The sequence below is a fragment of the Dasypus novemcinctus genome, chromosome 1, assembly GCF_030445035.2.
Source record: "Dasypus novemcinctus isolate mDasNov1 chromosome 1, mDasNov1.1.hap2, whole genome shotgun sequence".
NCBI classification, from domain to species: Eukaryota; Metazoa; Chordata; class Mammalia; order Cingulata; family Dasypodidae; genus Dasypus; species Dasypus novemcinctus.
The window spans coordinates 130,453,372-130,471,349 of NC_080673.1; positions in this window are offsets into that span (position 1 = coordinate 130,453,372).

Sequence of the window (17,978 nt, forward strand, 5' to 3'; positions counted from 1 at the left end):
GTCATAGTGTGTAATTCTTTTAATAATACTATTGTATTCTATTTGCACATATTTTGTTGAGAATTTTTGCATCTATCTTCTTTAGAGATATCCGTCTACAATTTTCTCTTTTTGCAGCGTCTTGTAGTGTTTTTATCTGATTTTGGTATTAGGGTGATGTTGGCTTTATCAAATGTATTTAGTAATTTCCCCTTCTCTTCAATTTGTGGGAAGAGTTTAAACAGGATTTATGTTAATTCTTCTCAAAATGCTTGCTAGAATTGACCTGTGAAGTTTCTGGTTCTGGACTTTTCTTTTTTTGATGACTGAGGCAGTTTGATAGTATTTATGAATTCCAAAAAGAGATATTGATTATGTTCATACACTGGTCTTTTCTTCTGGGTGTGTTACACTTTGATTGATTTAAATTCAAAGGCTTTACATTTACATGATTAAATCAACATTAGGGCTTCGATTCAACCAAGTCATTACGGCACGCAGGGTTGAGTACCAGCCCCCTTGGTGGGCTATATAAACAGACACTTACTTAAGGAGAACACAGAAGTAGATACACAGAGAAGATACACAGAGGAAGAGAGACATCTTCATATAAATGGAAGAGGCCCTGGAAAGAGAAATTAGCCATTTGCCTGATAGTTTACAGCTGACCTTGTGAAGAAAACAGAGCCGCTGAGCCTGGAAAGAAACAAGCTCCAGGAAGAGCGACAGGCCCTATGTCAGCCTACAGCTGATATCAGAAGAAGCTTGACACAAGGAGCCTTTAAAGGGAAAAGGAAGGCCGAACTCTTGCAGACATCACCTGCCATCTTACTTCAAGATGTGGCAAGAGTTTGGTAAGGAAGTACCCTTGAGTTGGACTCTTTTAGCCTTGTAACTGTAAGTTTTACTCTAAATAAATACCCTTTATAAAAACCAACAGATTTCTGGTACTGTGCATCAACACTGCTGCTTCTGTGCAAGTCTGTTTTATTAACCTGCCAAGAGGGTGGGGACTCCATACTCCAAAGCCCTAATCTTGAAATAATTCAATCAAAGATATCTCACCTAAATCTAATACAACCAAAGGGTATAATGCCCAGAGGAACAGGCCAGTTTACAAACACAATCAATATCTTTTTTTTGGAATTCATAAGTAATATCAAATTGCTATAGCCCCTTTTCCCTTCTCTTCTTCTTCTGGACCCCCCATGACGTGTATGTTGTTGCACTTCATTTTATCACTCAACTCTCTGAGCCGCTGCTCAATTTTTTCCCATTCTTTTCTCTCTGTTCTTCTATCTCTTCAATTTCAGCTCTTCTGTCTTCTGTATCACTTATTCTTTCTTTATCATATTGAGTCTGCTGTTACATGCCTTTAAAATGTTTTTGATCCCACCCATTGTGTCTTTTACTTCCATAAGCTCTATTATTTTTCTATTCTGGTTTTCAAATTCTTCTTTGTGCTCGCCCAGTATCTTCTTTTCCTTCTCCTTCTCCTTCTCTTTCTCCTTCTCCTTCTTCTTCTTCTTTTTAAAATACGGATCTCTACCGGAAGGAGGGTGGAGATTACTTGCCTGGGTATTCACAGATATGTGAGTTACGTTGAGATAAATAACTTCACAGAGAGATTATATACAACTTCATCTCACATTTTCAGGCATAACATAATAAAGGGACAAATTCCTATATTTACATACAATCTTATATATTGTATGTATATATATTTATTTATTTATATATATATATTTTAAAAGATACTTAGATTACACAAAATGTTACACACAAAAATATAAGGGATTTCCACATGCCCCACTCCCAACACCTCCCACCCTTCCCCACACTAACAACTTCTTTCATTAGTGTGGTACATTGATTGCAATTGATAAACAGATTTAGAGCATTGCCACTAAGCATGGACTGTAGTTTACATTGTAGTTTACACTCTCTCCCACTCAATTCTGTAGGTTATGGCAGGATATATTATGGACTGAATCTGTCATTGCAATTTCATTTATGACAATTCCAAGTCCTGTAAATGCCCCCATTATACCTCTTTTTGCCTCTCCCTGCCTTCAGAACCTCCAGTGGCCACTGTCTCAACATCAATGATGTAATTTTTTCCATTGCTAGATGCCAGTAAGTCTATAGTAGAATACCAGTAAGTCCAATCTAGTCCATATTTTTTCGGTTTCTGGGATGGTAATGCCCACTCCACCTCTAATTGAGAGGGTCCCTTGATCCCATATGGATATATGGATAGGACTCTCTTGCTTGCAGTTGTAGACTCTCTAGGTTCTTGGTGGTGGTTGTCCATCCTCGCTTCCTTGTTAGCTGTCCTGGGTGAATCCAATGAACTGGGAAGTAGGTGTTGCAACTCCACTGAGGCTCAGGACTCAGCCAGAACATGGACAGGCCAAAGATTCAAGTCTCTTGGATGTACACCTATGAACTCCAACACCAACTATAGGCTCAATAGAAGGGACAGAAGAGCCATATGTAGAGTAGTCACTACTAAGTCCAACTATGTCACACTTAGGAGCACAAACTCCAAAGTAGGGCCCACTGGCAAGGTACCAAACTCCAGCACTATCTGCCATGACCATAGGACCTGGGTCTCCAGAGCCCTCAGGAGCCCCACTATTTGGCATAGTATCTACTTTGGCAGTCTATGAGACCCTGCTGAGATGTGCATAGGCATTACCTCTGGAATGAACTCCCAACTCATTTTGAAGTCTCTTAGCCATGTAAACTCATTTGTCTTTACATTTCCCCCCTTTTATTCAAGGTCTTTTTCCAGTTGTATTGCTTGTTGATGTTTGGTAGTAACCTCTTGGTGCCAGGTAGGCTCATCCCTGGGAGTCATGTCCCATGCTGGCAGGAAAGTAATTCATTTATTGGCTTAGAGAGAGGCCACATTTGACCAACATGGAGGCTCTCAGAAGGTAATTCTTAGGCACCTTACATCACTAGGCTAAGTTACAATTTCAAGAACAAAATCTCATAAGTATAATTGTCAATATCAAGGGCCCATCAATGGACCATCCTTCTTCAGAAGTCATTGCCCTGCACTTGGGGCATCACTGATGTTCTATTAGAGAATGTGGCAGGGCTCCCCAGGATGAGAATTCAATATTCTTTTGGTTATTATGTGACAATACCCCATGAACATTTGAACACATTTATGTACTTTATATGTAGGCCCAGGTGAACTTCCTCTCATGTATCCCCCATCACTGACACCCCACACCAATGATCCTTTCCTGTCACAGTTGTAACCCTTCTGTGGTTCAAAACATCTTCAAAATTGAAGCCAAGAATATTGCCAAATATAATTAATAGGAAAATGAAGTAATAGGTTTAAACATAAGAAACAAAATACATAATAATTTAGAAAAACTAAAACTAAAAATTTTAAAATCAAGATGTGAAAAAATAATAAAAAATATTAATTTTTTTCACATTTTGCCTTTCATCACTGTAATATCTGTTTTCCTGTACGTACAGTGATGTTTTCCTCCATTTCTTTCCCAGTGTCTTACTTTTTTTTCATTTGGTTTTCAAAGAAGTTTTAGGTCACAGTAACATCACATAGAGAACACAGGAAGACTCCCATATACCCAATATCCTCCCCCTTTCCCTCTTCCTGTATCAATAACCTTTTTATATGTGGAAGGTACATTTGTTACAACTAATGTAAAATATTGAAACATAGCCACTAACCAAGGTCAGTTGTTTACATTATGTTCTACACTCTAGACCATACACTTTCATACATTTTTGATGAAATTCAACATGATCTGTAACCATCACTGCAAGATCATGCAGAACACTTCCATTGTCCCCTAAATACCCCTCTTTCATCTACTCTATTCCTCCTCCCCTGCCCCTTGAGGCCCAAAGCAACCACCAGGCTTCACTACTTGAAGGATAAGATTCATAGTTACTTGCAACAATGCTGAGGGCTTGACACACTGGTCTGTCCTCCCCTATTAGGAACTGCCCTTGCTCTCCAGAGACACCCACCTCTGTGTTTGAGAACATATCAGGCCATCCCAGAATGGGAGTCCAACTTCTTCCCACTCATCATGTGGGTCTCAACCCACTGATACAACATGCTATGAAAAAATGATCACTTGCACATTCTCTAGAAGACTGCCCCAGGTGTGCCCTGTCCTGAATGCCTCCCACATTTAACACCCTAAATCTGTAACCCTTCCTTGTCATATTGCCAAAAGAGCTTTCCCAACATTGTAGTTTCAACCACATACCTGCCAATCCCTAGTGTTCACCTACTCCTCTCCCAACCCTACCCTAGTTACATTAGCTGTCCAATACACCCACACCACCCTACACCCCTGTCAAACTTGCACTGCCCAACTCAATAGTATCACTATACCCCTGTCATATCCCTTCACTGCACAACTACTCCCACTTTATGATAGATTTCGCCTGTATGGGTGTTGATTCACAACTTTTTTTCTCCCTTTCTATTTCCTGTAAACCTGTCTTCCAGACTCTAACACTCTAAGCTGGCTCAATTTGCTTAATTCATATTAGAGAGGTCATGTAATATTTGTCCTTCAATGCCTGGCTTGCTTCACTCAAAATAAAGTCCTCAAGATTCATCTATGTTATCCCATGTGTCAGAACTGTATACTTGCTTACAGTCATAATATTCCATTGTATGTATATACCGCATTTTGTTTATCCATTCATTTGTTGATGGGCATTTGGGTTGATTCCAACTTTTAGCAATAATGAATAATGCCACAATGAAAATTGGTATGCATATATCTGTTTGTGTCCTTGCTTTCAATTTTTCTAGGTATATACCCAGCAGTGGAATTGCTGGGTCGTACAGCAGGTCTATAATTAGTTTTTTGAGGAACTGCCAAACTGTTCTCCACAATGGCTGGACCATCCTCATTCCCACCAGCAGTGGATGAGGGTTCTAATTTCTCCACATCTTCTCTACCACTTGTAGTCCTCTGTTTTTTTTTAAATTAATTAATTTATTTATTTCTCTCCACTCCCCCCCCACACCCCCACCCCACTTGTCTGTTCTCTGTGTCTATTTGCTGCATCTTCTTTGTCCGCTTCTGTTATTGTCAGTGGCACAGGAATCTGTGTCTCTTTTTGTTGCATCATCTTGTTGTGTCACCTCTCTGTGTGTGCGGCACTATTCCTGGGCAGGCTGCACTTTCTTTCGCGCTGGGTGGCTCTCCTTACGGGACACACTCCTTGCATGTGGGGCTCCCCTACACGGGGGGATATCCCTGCGTGGCACAGCACTCCTTGTGCATGGGGCTCCCCTATGTGGGGGGATACCCCTGCATGGCACGGCACTCCTTGCACGCATCAACACTGTGCATGGGCCAGCTTCACATGGGTCAAGGAGGCCCGGGGTTTGAACCACGGACCTCCCATGTGGTAGACGGATGCCCTAACCACTGGGCAAAGTCCACTGCCTCAGTCTTCTGTTTTTTGAATGGCCACCAGTCTAATAGGTGTAAGATGATATCTCATTTAAGTTTGATTTTTATTTTCCTAATAGCTAGTGATGCTGAGCGTCTTTTCATGTACTTTTTAGCCATTTGTATTTCTTCTTTGGAGATGTGTCTGTTCACATCACTTGCCCATTTTTTAAATGGGTTGTTTGTCTTTTTATTTTCAAGATATAGGATTTCTTTATATATGCTGGATATCAGGCTCCTATCAGATATATGGTTACCAAGATTTTCTCCCACTGGGTAGGCTGTCTTTTCTCTTTCTTGCCAAACTCCTTTGAGGTGCATAAGTTTTTAATTTTGAGGAGGTCCCACTTATCTATTTTTTCTTTTGCTACTTGTGCTTTGGGTATGAAGTTCATGAAACTTTCCTATTACAAGATCCTGTAGATGCTTCCCTACATTATCTTCCAAGGTCTTTATGGTCTCAGCTCTTATATTTAGATCTTGAACCCTCTTGAATTGATTTTTGTATAAGGTGTGAGATGGTGTTCCTCTCTTATTGTTTTGGATATGGATATCCAGTTCTCTAAGTACCATTTGTTGAAGAGATCATTCTTTCCCAGTTGAGTGAGCTTGGTGGCCTTGTAAAATATCAGATGACTGAATATGTGAAGATCTATTTCAGGATTCATTTCGGTTCCATTGGTTGGTATGTCTGTCCTTGTGCCAATACCATGCAGTTTTTCCTTTTTAAAGAGTTATTTTTTATTTATTTCTCTCCCCCACCACCCCCGCTCCCCCATTGTCTGCTATCTGTGTCCATTTGCTTTGTGTTCTTCTGTGTCCACTTGCATTCTTGTCGGTGGCACTAGGAATCTGTGTCTCTTTTTGTTGCATCATCTCTCCATGTGTGTGGTACCACTCCTGGGCAGGTTAAGCTTTTTTCATGTGGAGTGGCTCTCCATGTGGGTTGCACTCCTTGATCATGAGGCTCCCCTACATGGGGGACACCCCTGTATGGCACTCTTTGTGCCTGGCAGAACTGTGCATGGGCCAGCTCACTACATGGGTCAGGAGGCCCTGGGTTTGAACCCTGGACCTCCCATATGGTAGGCACACGGTCTATCAGTTGAGCCAAATCTGCTTCCCACCATGCAGTTTTGATCACTGTAGCTTTGTAGCATGCTTTAAAGTTAGGTAGTGTGATTCCTCCAATTTCATTTTTCTTTTTCAATATCTTTTGCTATCTGGGACCTTTTGCCCTTCCAAATAAATTTCATAGTTAGTTTTTCCAGTTTGATAAAAAATGCTGTGTTGATTTTTATTGGGATTGCATTAAATCTGTAGATTAGGTTAGGTAGGATAGACATCTTAATGATGTTTAATCATCCCATCCATGAACAGGGAATATCCTTCCATTTATTTAAGTCTTCTTTGATTTCCTTTGACAGTGCTGTGTAGTTTTTTGCATATGAGTCGATTACATCTTTAGTGAAATGTATTCCCAGGTATTTGATTCTTTTAGTTGCTATTGTAAATGGTATTTTTTTCTTGCTTTCCTCCTCAGATTGCTCATTTTGCTGTACAGAAATGCTACATATAACCTTCAACTTTACTGAACTCATTTATACACTTTAGAAGCTTTGTCATAGATTTCTCAGGGCTTCCGATGTATAGGATCATGTCATCTTCAAACAGTGAAATTTTGACTTCTTCCTTTCCAATTTGGATGCCTTTTATATCTTTTACTTGCCTAAGTGCTCTAGCAAATGCTTCTAACACAATGTTAAATAGAAGGGGTGATAGTGGGCATCCTTGTCTTGTTCCTGATCTTAGAGGGAAAGCTTTTAGGATTTCACCATTGTACATGATGTTAGCTGTGGATTTTTCATATATACTGTTTATCATGTTGAGGATGTTTCCTTCTATTCCTATCCTTTGCAGTTTTTTTTTTTTAAATCAGGAAAGGGTGCTGTATTTTGTCAAATGTTTTTCTGCATCTATAGAGATGATCATGTGGCTTTTTTCTTTTGATTTGTTCATGTGGTGTATTAATTGATTGATTTTCTTATGTTGAACCTTCCTAGCATACCAGGGATGAAACTCACTTGGTCATGGTGTATAATTCTTTGATGTGTTGTTGAATATGATTAGCAAGTATTTTGTTGAGGATTTTGGCATCTAGGTTCATTAGAGAGATTGGTCTGTTATTTTCTTTTCTTGTGGTGTCTTTGGTTTTGGTTTAGATTAATGTTGGCATCATAGAGTGAGGTAGGCAATGTTCCTTCTACTTCTATTTTTGGAAGATTTTAAACAAGATTGTTATTAGTTCTTTCTGGAATGCTTGGTAGAATTCACCTGTGATGCCATCTGGTCCTGAGCTCTTCTTAGTTGGGAGGTTTTTGATGACTAATTCAATCTCGGTACTTGTGATTCATCTGCTGGGTTCATCAATTTCTTCCTTCATCAATGTAGGCTGCTTGTGTGTTTCTAGGATTTTGTCAATTTCCTCTAAATTGTCCTTCTTGTTGGCTTATAGTTTTTGAAAGTATCCTCTTATGATATTCTTTATTTCTGTGGGGTCAGTAGTGATATACCTTTCCTCATTTCTTATTTTGTGTATTTGCGTCTTCTCCTTTTTTCCCTTTGTTATCTAGCTAAGGGTTTGTCCAATTTTATTGATCTTCTTGAAGACCAACTTTTGGTTTTATTTTTTCTAGTGCTTTCTTATTTTCTATTTCATTTAGTTCTGCTCTAATCTTTGTTATTTACTCCTTTCTACTTCCTTTGATGTTAGTTTGTTGCTCTTTTTCTAATTCTTGGGTGTGCATTTAGGTCTTCAATCTTTCTTCTTTTTTTGATATATGTTTTTGATATGAATTTTCCTCTCAGTTCAGCTTTTGCTGCATCCCATAGGTTTTGATATGCTGTGTTGGCATTTCATTAATTTCAAGGTAGTTACTGATTTCTTTTGAAATTTGCTCCTTGGCCCATTGTTTGTCTGAGAGTGTGTTATCTAACTTCCATATCTTTGCACCTAATCTGGTTCTCTACCCCTTCCTAATTTCCAGCTTCATTGGGTTGTGGTCAGAGAAATTACTTTGTATAATTTCAATCTTTCTTAATTCATTGAGAGTTTTTCTGTGGCCTTGCTTGTGGTTAATCTTGCAGAATGATCCATGTGCATTCGAGAAGAAAGTGTATCCCACTGCATTTGGGTATTGTATTCTGTATATGTCTGCTAGGTCCAGATCCTCTAATGTGATTTAAAGTGTTTGTTTCATTGATCCTCTGTTGAGATGTCTGTCTAATGGTAATAATGGTGTATTAAAGTCCTCCACTAAAATTGTAGAGGCATCTATTTCTCCACTTAGTTTTTCCAGTGTTTGCCTCATGTATTTTGAGGCACCCTGGTTAGGTGCATAAATGTTTATGATTATTCTTTCTTCTTGAAAGGTTACCCCTTTTACTGATATATAAAGCTGTCTTTGTCTCTCAAAATAATTTTGCACTTAAATTCTATTTTGTCTGATATTAGTATAGTTACTCCTGCCCTTTTATGGTTGTTGTTTGCTCATAAAATTGTTTTCCAACCATTTGCTTTCAGCCTCCTTGAATCCCTGATTCTAAGGTGGGTTTCTTATAGACAACATATAGATTCATCATATTTCCTTATCCATTCTGCCAATCTGTTTCTCTTGACTGGTGAGATTAATACATTAACATTCAGTTTATTACTGTCTTGGAATTACTTGCATTAGTCATATTTTCTTTGTGCTTATGTATATCATCTGTTGCTTTTATTTCTCTTAACATTTTTTTTCTAACACTCTCCTCCAACTCTCTCTCTCTCCTGGTTTTTGCTTTCAACTGCAGCATTCCCTTTAGTATTTCTTGAAGGGCAGGTTTCTTATTGGCATACTATCTTAATTTCTGTTTATCTGTGAATATTTTGAAGTCTCCAACATTTTTGAATGCCACCTTTGCTGGATAGAGTATTTTTGGCTGGACATTTTTAAATTTTAGTACCTTGACTATGTCATACCACTGTATTCGTGCCTCCATGGTTTCATATGAGAAATCAGGACTTAATCTTATCGAGCTTCCCTTGTGTGTGATGGTTCTCTTTTCTCTTGCTGCTTTTGGTATTCTGTCTTTGTCTTGAGCATTGGACAGTTTGACAAGTATCTTGGAGCAGACCTGTTGGGATTTATACTGTTTGTGGTGCACTGTGTGTCCTGGGCATGTGCATTCATCTCCCTCAATAGCGTTGGGAATTTTTTAGCCATTATTTCCTCCAACACTCCTTTTGTCCCCTTTCCTTTCCCTTCTCCCCTGGGATGCCTATAATGTGTATGTTTGATCATGTTATGTTGTCATTCAGATCCCTAAGTCCCTACTGTTCTACTATTTGTTTGATTTCAGATATACTGTCTTCCATATCACTAATTCTTTCCTATGCCTGTTCAAATCTGCTGTTATATGTTTACAGTGTATTTTTGATTTCTTGGATTGTGCCTTTAATCACCATCATATCTGTTATCTTTTTATGTATGCTTATAATTTTTTTGGTGTGTTCTCCCAGTGTCTTCTTAATATCCTTTATCACTTCCTTCATTTCATAAAGTTGGTTCATGATATTTATTTGGACAGCGTTGATTAATTATTCCATGTTCTGCATCTCCTCCTGGATTTTAGCTTGTTCATTGGACTGGGCCATGTCTTCTTCTTTCTTAGTGTAGTTTATAATTTTTTGTTGTTATGTATGCATCTCTTTATGTTGATGGGCTTCATCAGTTGATTAGTTTCTCTAGGGTTTTATTTAGTTGTTGTTTTTGTGTGTGGTAACTTTCATATTTGTTTTTTTTTTAAAGATTTGTTTGTTTGTTTATTTGTTTATTTATTTATTTATTTATTTATTTATTTCTCTCCCCTTCCCCCCTGCCCTGGTTGTCTGTTCTCTGTGTCTATTTGCTGTGTTATCTTCTTTGTCTGCTTCTGTTGTTGTCAGCGGCAGAGGAATCTGTGTTTCTTTTTGTTGCATCATCTTGTTGTGTCAGCTCTCCATGTGGGCGGTCCCATTCTTAGGCAGGCTGCACTTTCTTTTGCACTGGGCGGCTCTCTCCTTACGGGGCACACTCCTTGTGCGTGGGGCTCCCCTACGTGGGGACACCCCTGCGTGGCACGGCACTCCTTGTATGCATCAGCACTGTGCATGGGCCAGCTCCACACAGGTCAAGGAGGCCCGGGGTTTGAACCACAGACCTCCCATGTGGTAGACGGACACCCTAACCACTGGGCCAAGTCCGCTTCCCAAATTTTATCTTTGATGCTTTGTTCTTCTTATTCTATTTCCTTACTGTTGTCTATGTTCCCTTGAAATAAAAAGATTAGGGCCAGAAAGAGGTAAGAAATGAGAAAGGATAATTGTGATAATAATAGTAAAAGGTAGAGAAGGAACCATATAAGACCTAGGAAAATGAATAATTAATTCTTGTAAGAAGTACAGAGGAATAAGAATTAAAAAGTGGGGTACAAAGAAATTAAAAATAGAATAGAGAAAAATATCTACAATGAATTTAAAAGGCCAAAATGGTAAGAAGAGCAGGAAAGAGAAAAGAAAGGGCAATAAGAAAAAGTTGGGAAGTGGATGTGGCTCAACTGATAGTGCATCCACCTACCAATAGGAGGTTCAGGGTTCAATACTCAGGACCTCCTGGCCCTTGTGATGAGTTGGCCCACGTGCAGTGCTCCCTTGTGCAAGGAGTGCTGTGCCATGCAGGGATGTCCCCCGTGTAGGGGTGCCCCATGTACAAGGAGTGCATCCTGCAAGGAGAGCCACCCCAAGTGAAAAGTGCAGCCTGCCCAGGAGTGGCGTTGCATACATAGAGAGCTGATGCAGCAAAATGATGCAACAAAAAGAGACACACATTCCTGGTGCTGCCTGACAAGAATGCAAACGGACACAGAAGAACACAGCAGAGAATGGACACAGAGAGCAGACAATGGGGGAGGGGGATAGGGAGAAAAATAAAATAAAATCTAAAAAAAATTTAAAAACTTAAAGAAAAGAGAAGATAGAGGAGATAGAAATAAAAACAGGAAAAATTGATGATTAAACAAAGAGAGGTGGAATGTAAGAACAAAAACAGAAAGCAGAAGATAGGAGGATGAAGGAAGGAAAAGAATAGCATATACAGACACAAAGGTATACAAAAAAAAAATGGCGAACAAAGGAAGGGGGAAACACAGCAAACAAGAAACAAGACAGAAGCACGATTTTCCTTTGGGCTTTTAATCTCTTTGTCCTGTTCCTTCCAAATCAATGCCCTGCAGCCTCCTGCTCTGTGAGTTCCCAAAACAGCTCTCTCAGGCAGGATCTTGCCCCTTCTCAACTGTTTTTTTTTTTTTTTTTTTTTTCAGGAAAGGTGGTGAGTGCCCTGGTCAAAACGTGTTCATTGTAGCCCCTATGTAATATTTTAACAGACGTTCCTACCTCAGTGCTATTCAGAGCCTCACAAACAAACTTTCTCAGAAGTTTCTCTTCAAACATTGCCTGCAGCCCTCTCCCTTTTCCTGGATAGGAAATAATTCCACTCCACTCTGTGTCCTCAACAAGCAGTGGTGGTTAGTAGGGAGGGTGTTTTGAGAAGGTTGGATCTCTTTATTATTATTATGTTTAACTTTATTTTTAAAGAAATTTTAGATAACAGAAAAATTACATAAAAAATAAAGGGGATTTCCATGTACTCCATCCCCCTCCCCTCTCACATTTTCACATGTCTTTCATTTGTGTGGTATAATTGTTACAACTGATGAACAAATATTGAAGCATTGCTACTAACCATGGTCTATAGTTTACATTATGGTATACACTTTGCACTGCACAATTTTATTGGTTTTGACAGAATGTATGATGGCCTGTATTTGTCATTGCAATATCATGCAGAACAATTCCACCATCTCCAAAATGCCTCATTTTACACTTTTTCTTTCTTTTCCCTCCTTTCAGAACCTCTGGTGACCACTATCTTTATATCAGTGCTACAAATTCTTCCATTACTGCAATAATAATAAGTCTACATTGGTCCATGGTTGCATTACCCCTCTTATGTTTGTTCATTCCTCAATCTTGTGGATTTTGGAATGGTGATGCCCACTCTGCTTTTGATTAAGAGAGGGCTTGGTTCCCATGGGTATCTAAGTCCTATGCCAGCTCCCAGGGTAAACGATGGCATGCCTCACCCAACCTGGAAAGACTGGTGGGACATGGAAGACCAAATTTGTTGGCCTTAGTCTGTGTCCCTCTCTCTCCCCTTTCTTGGGGAGGTGGACCCCTGCAATCTCCTCTGTCTATAGCCACCATCCAGATGATGGAAGGCTCAATGCTGTCCAGTCCAAACTCACAGAGTTTGCTCATTGAGATTCTTTTCCTTTGCTCCTCTCTCTTCTGGATGGTGTCCAGCCTTCATCTGGTGTTCTAAGGCCTAGAATATTTTTTCCCAGGCTGTTTCTGCCTGTCCTTTAGCTATTTTCTGGGAGAGAAGTGATTCTTGTATCTCCCTAATTCTCCATCTTATATAGCCAATTTATTTTTTATTTTTGTCTTTATTTATTTTTTTAATATTACATTCAAAAAATATGAGGTCCCCATATACCCCCCACCCTCCTCACCCCACACCTCCCCCCATAACAACAATCTCCTCCATCATCATGAGACATTCATTGCGTTTGGTGAATACGTCTCTGAGCACTGCTGCACCTCATGGTCAATGGTCCACATTATAGCCCACACTCTACCTCGTTCCACCAGTGGGCCATGGGAGGACATACAGTGTCTAGTAACTGTCCCTACAACATTACCCAGGACAACTCCAAGTCCCGAAAACGCCTCCGCATCTCATCTCTTCTTCCTATTCCCTACCCCCAGCAGCCACCATGGCCACTTTCTCCACACCAATGCCACATTTTCTTTGATTGCTAATCACAATAGCTCATGAATAGATTATATAGCCAATTTTGGTGAGACTTTGTACTTAGTATTCTTTCTGAAATGATTTAGGGCTTTTGGGATATTGTGTTGGAATGAATGTATTCTGCCTATGGAAAGAACATGTCTTTTTGGGATCTAGAAGTTGGGGTATGGTGGTTTAAAGCTGCATGTACCCCAGAAATTCATGTTCTTAAAGCTAATCCATTCCTGAGGGATTTTATTTCAATTATGACCTCTTGAGAGGTTACTTCAGTTAAGGCGTTGCCCAGGATGGGTCTTCATCCTCTCACTGGAGTCCTGTATAAGAGAATATATAAATAGAAAAAGCCATGTAAGCAAGAAGCTGAAACTAAAGAAACCTGGAAGAGAAGGGAGAGACCAGCAGATGTTGCTATGTGCCTTTACATGATTTATAACATTTAATATCCCCAAAATTTACAACCTCCCTTTTTACAGATGAGGAAACTGAGATGCTCAAGGCTAAATAGTTAAAAGATAGCTGGTATTTGAACTCTCATCTCTATGGTTCTAAATCTATCAAGTTGCATCTTTTTATGGTTCTTTTTTTCCTTTAAATCCTCAAAAATTAAAAGAGATGGATTAAATATATTTATGTATATAACAAAATCTAAGGTTATTTTTTGGATGAGATCATGATATCTTTACTAAATATAACTGAGACTGTGATGAGAGGAGCCTCCACTGGATTTATGAAATAAGTCATAATGTTTCCAAGTTATTTCTTAGTAATAGTGTCTTGGGAGGATCAAGGAAAAAGATCCACCAATCTTTCCACCCAGTCATTCTTCCCTTCTGGTCTCTTCTCTGTCTTAGGCTCCCACTTTCTCCACCTCAGGGCCATGATTTTAATGTAGGGACCTGTGGAGGATGTGCATTTAGTTTTCTTTGTAGCTTTGCTACACTTACAATTAAATCCTGTATCTGATTTTCAGCACAGACTACAGAGTTTAAGGATCTCCTCAAAGTCTGCATTGGAGGCTGATTGACTTTCACAATATGTCTTGAATTTCTAATTAGTTAACTTGAGCCTGCCATTTTCTTTTGTCAAGATTTCTAAATATATTAAATAAAACTAGATAACTTCACAATTATTATTCTTATCTTTAGCCCTCCTACCATTCAAGTCATCGGCAGCACATATGCCAATGCTTCATTTACCATATACTCTTTACCTCAGTTCATCACAGTTGATTGTGATGCCACTACATGACAGGGCTCACCACTTCCAAACTTACCCACAGCTATGTTGCCCTATCTCTGTCTGTCCATGGGGTTTCAGCTCTAGAGTCTTATCCTGAGAGTGTACTTTCTACGTTAACTTCTGGTAATGACTGTTGTGACCTTGCTCCTCCAGCAGAGCATAGAGACAAGAGCTTGCATTCAGGAGGTTTATCTTGGAAAGCATGAAAATGGGAAGAAGAGAAAGTCAATCTGAAGGAGCATGATGCTCTCCAGTGTGGAACACTGGGGCATGATTCTTCCAGGGACCTTTTGAGGAACTTTTTGGAATGTGCCTCAGAATTGTCAGAATTTTCTGCCTGAAGGACGGAAGAGGGGAGGATTTACTTATTACCTTTTGTTCCTTGTTGGCCAAGGATTAACTCCTTCCAACTTCCAGACTTGAGTGTGTTTTCAGAGGCATCTCACATGGATTGGAAGTGACAGAAGAGCCTGGGGAATAAAAGTGAGAGTGTATTTGGGAGAGCTGATACAAGTTGCTGTCGATTACATCTGAACACACTGACTGCTTCAGTAACAATTGGAAGAAAAAGACCCACTGAGAGGATGTGAACCAAGACACAGAGGTATCAGATACAGATGTGATTTTTTGTGTGTGGCTCAGATGCATCAGTGATACCGAGTTGAACAACAGGACATTTCTGAAAGTCTGGATCCATCTTTTTTTTTGTTTTTTAAACATTTATTTAATTTGTTTATTCCTCTCCCATCCCCCTTCATTGTTTGTTCTCTCTGTCTGTCTCTGTTTCTGTTTGTCTTCTTTTTTTTTTTAGGAGGAACCAGGAGCTGAACCCAGGACCTTCCATGTAGGAGGGAGGTGCCCAATGGCTTGAGCCAACTTCACTCCTACTTGTTGTGTCTCTTCATTGTGTCATCTTGTTTGTTTCAGTTTGCCATGCTAGCCTGTCATGTCAGCTTGCTGTCTTGCTCAACTTCTTTAGGAGGCACTGGGAATTAAACTTGAGACCTCCCATGTGGTAGGCAGGAACCCAACTTATTGAACCAATCCACATCCTTGCATCAGTAAATCACACTACATATGGGTCATTATTGGTGAAGTGCTGTGGTGCTCCATTCACTCTTCAGTCTCTTCTCATCAAGCATTCACAAATTTTGGGGGACAGATTCAGGGTTACATTATCACACAAATATCTCATGCTTGATCTAAACTAATGCTTATTTCGTTTGTAAAGCACTGTTAAGCACTGTGTCTAGTGCTTAACACAGATATGTTTTTAAAAAATTTTATTTTTAAAATTTCCCATTTTGGTCACCTTCGAGCACACAATTCAGGGGCATTAATTACATTCACAATGTTTTGCTACCATCACTACCATTCATTACCAAAACTTTTCCATCACCTCAAACTCTGCACATATTAAATACTGACTTTCCATTCCCTCTCTCCTCCATCTCTACTTTCTGTCTCTATGAATTTGTATATTCTAATTATTTCATGTAAGTGAAACCATATAATATCTGTCCTTTCATATCTGGTTTATTTCACTCAACATGATGTCTTCAAGGTCTATTGTCCTTATTGTAGCATGTGTCAGAATTCCATTCCTATTAATGGCTGAACAATATTTCATTGTGTATATATGCATATACCACATTTTGTTTAGATGTAAGTTTTTGGTATAATACTCACATGGTTGCTGATGTTTTCAGAAGACTGTAGAGGTATGAATAATGCTCCTCTATGAGAAGGTAGAAATAAGCTTAATTGAACTCTAAGTTGTGAGAAAGCCCAGAGTAAAGATATAGGTTTCCTATGGTGGAAATGAATTTGGACAGATCCAGTTGGGAATCTTTCGCCATGATATCATACTTTTGGCAGGAAGAAATAGGAAAGGATGTAACGGGGTTGCAGGGGTGAGTATGTGTTGTTTGCAGATGATCAACAGGTGATTCTGGAATATTCCCACCCCATTTCCCTTTGAGAAAACTGAAGTGAGTATAATTGCCCAGGGTTAGCTGGAGTTTCATAGGATTGTTCACATATTTTGTCCCGTGCTCCTTTAGGTTCCTGTAGCAATATCCAAGGCCAGAACAATGTGGTATGAGTGGTGTTGTAGACAAAGCTCTTGTAATAAAGAAGTGATGTGATCTGATTAAGACCCAGACCATACTTGCACATCCTTGTATTATGTCAGCTTTTGTAAACCCACAACCACCCTGTTGGGCTCTTGGCTACAGGTACTAAAGTCTCCTCATCTCCCACTGCTAAAGGACTTGGAAGTGATGCTTTCTTAAGTTTGAGTGTTGACTGGCTGGCAAGGGGGCCATTTTCTACACAGCAGATCATCTGTGTGGAGTCAAGATGTGGAGTCAAGATTAGGAGTCAAGCCTGCCGTCCACTCAGCTGGGGTGGCCTCCTGAGATGTTTCCCTTGGCATTAGTATCTTACAGCTGGGCGAATTATTAGTGAGTTTCTGAATTATTTATGTCAATGCTCTTTTTCATCAGTGTGAATTGTCATGAATTGGTTGTAATCAGTGATGTAGGTCTGAGAAACAAAAGAGTGAGGTAAATTTTTTAGTTTAATGTTACATTTGTTGGGTATTGTTCTTGTTCTTAAAGCACACTTGGTGGAAGAAGAAGTTTAGGGAGTGGAAAAGAATCCTGCACTTGCACTCCCCTGACCTGGTTTCCAGGTCCTGCTCTCCCACCCTGGACTCAGAAGTTTACAACCTTAAGGTACCTTAGTGATCCCTTGCCTAACATCCATATATTCATTTGGCAAATGGAGGCCCTGGGAGCTTAGTGGTAGGACCAGAATTAGAAGCCAAGTGGCTGAATCCCCTCATTGCTCTGATACTTACGTTGGGCATTTATTAACTTCTTGGGTCTTCCATTTCCTCATCTTTTAAAATAAGGAACTAGATTAGAGCGTATCGTAAGTGGAAGGTGACTTAGTTCTTAGTCTGAGTTCTTCCAAAAGCAGAACCTGCAACAAGGAAGTAGTTTATTTGGGGGTGATCCCACTACACAATGGGAGGGTATAGGGAAGAAGTGATACAGGAAAGATAGAGAAGCCAATAAGTGGCTTAATTAGTGATGGGTTATCACTAAAGGCACCTGGAACTCAATCTTCCAGGGGACCCTCTGAAACACTGAGTGGAATGTGCTGCAGAATTTTCCTATTAAAGCCCAGATTAATTGTGTTTCTTAAATACCAAGTCATGGTCCTTTATGACTGAGGGTGTCTCTTAGCACTCGTGGCTTGCCCACTGCATACCAGGGCTAGCAAGCATCCCTTGATTAGAGAACCTCCTTAGGCAGAATGATGCATC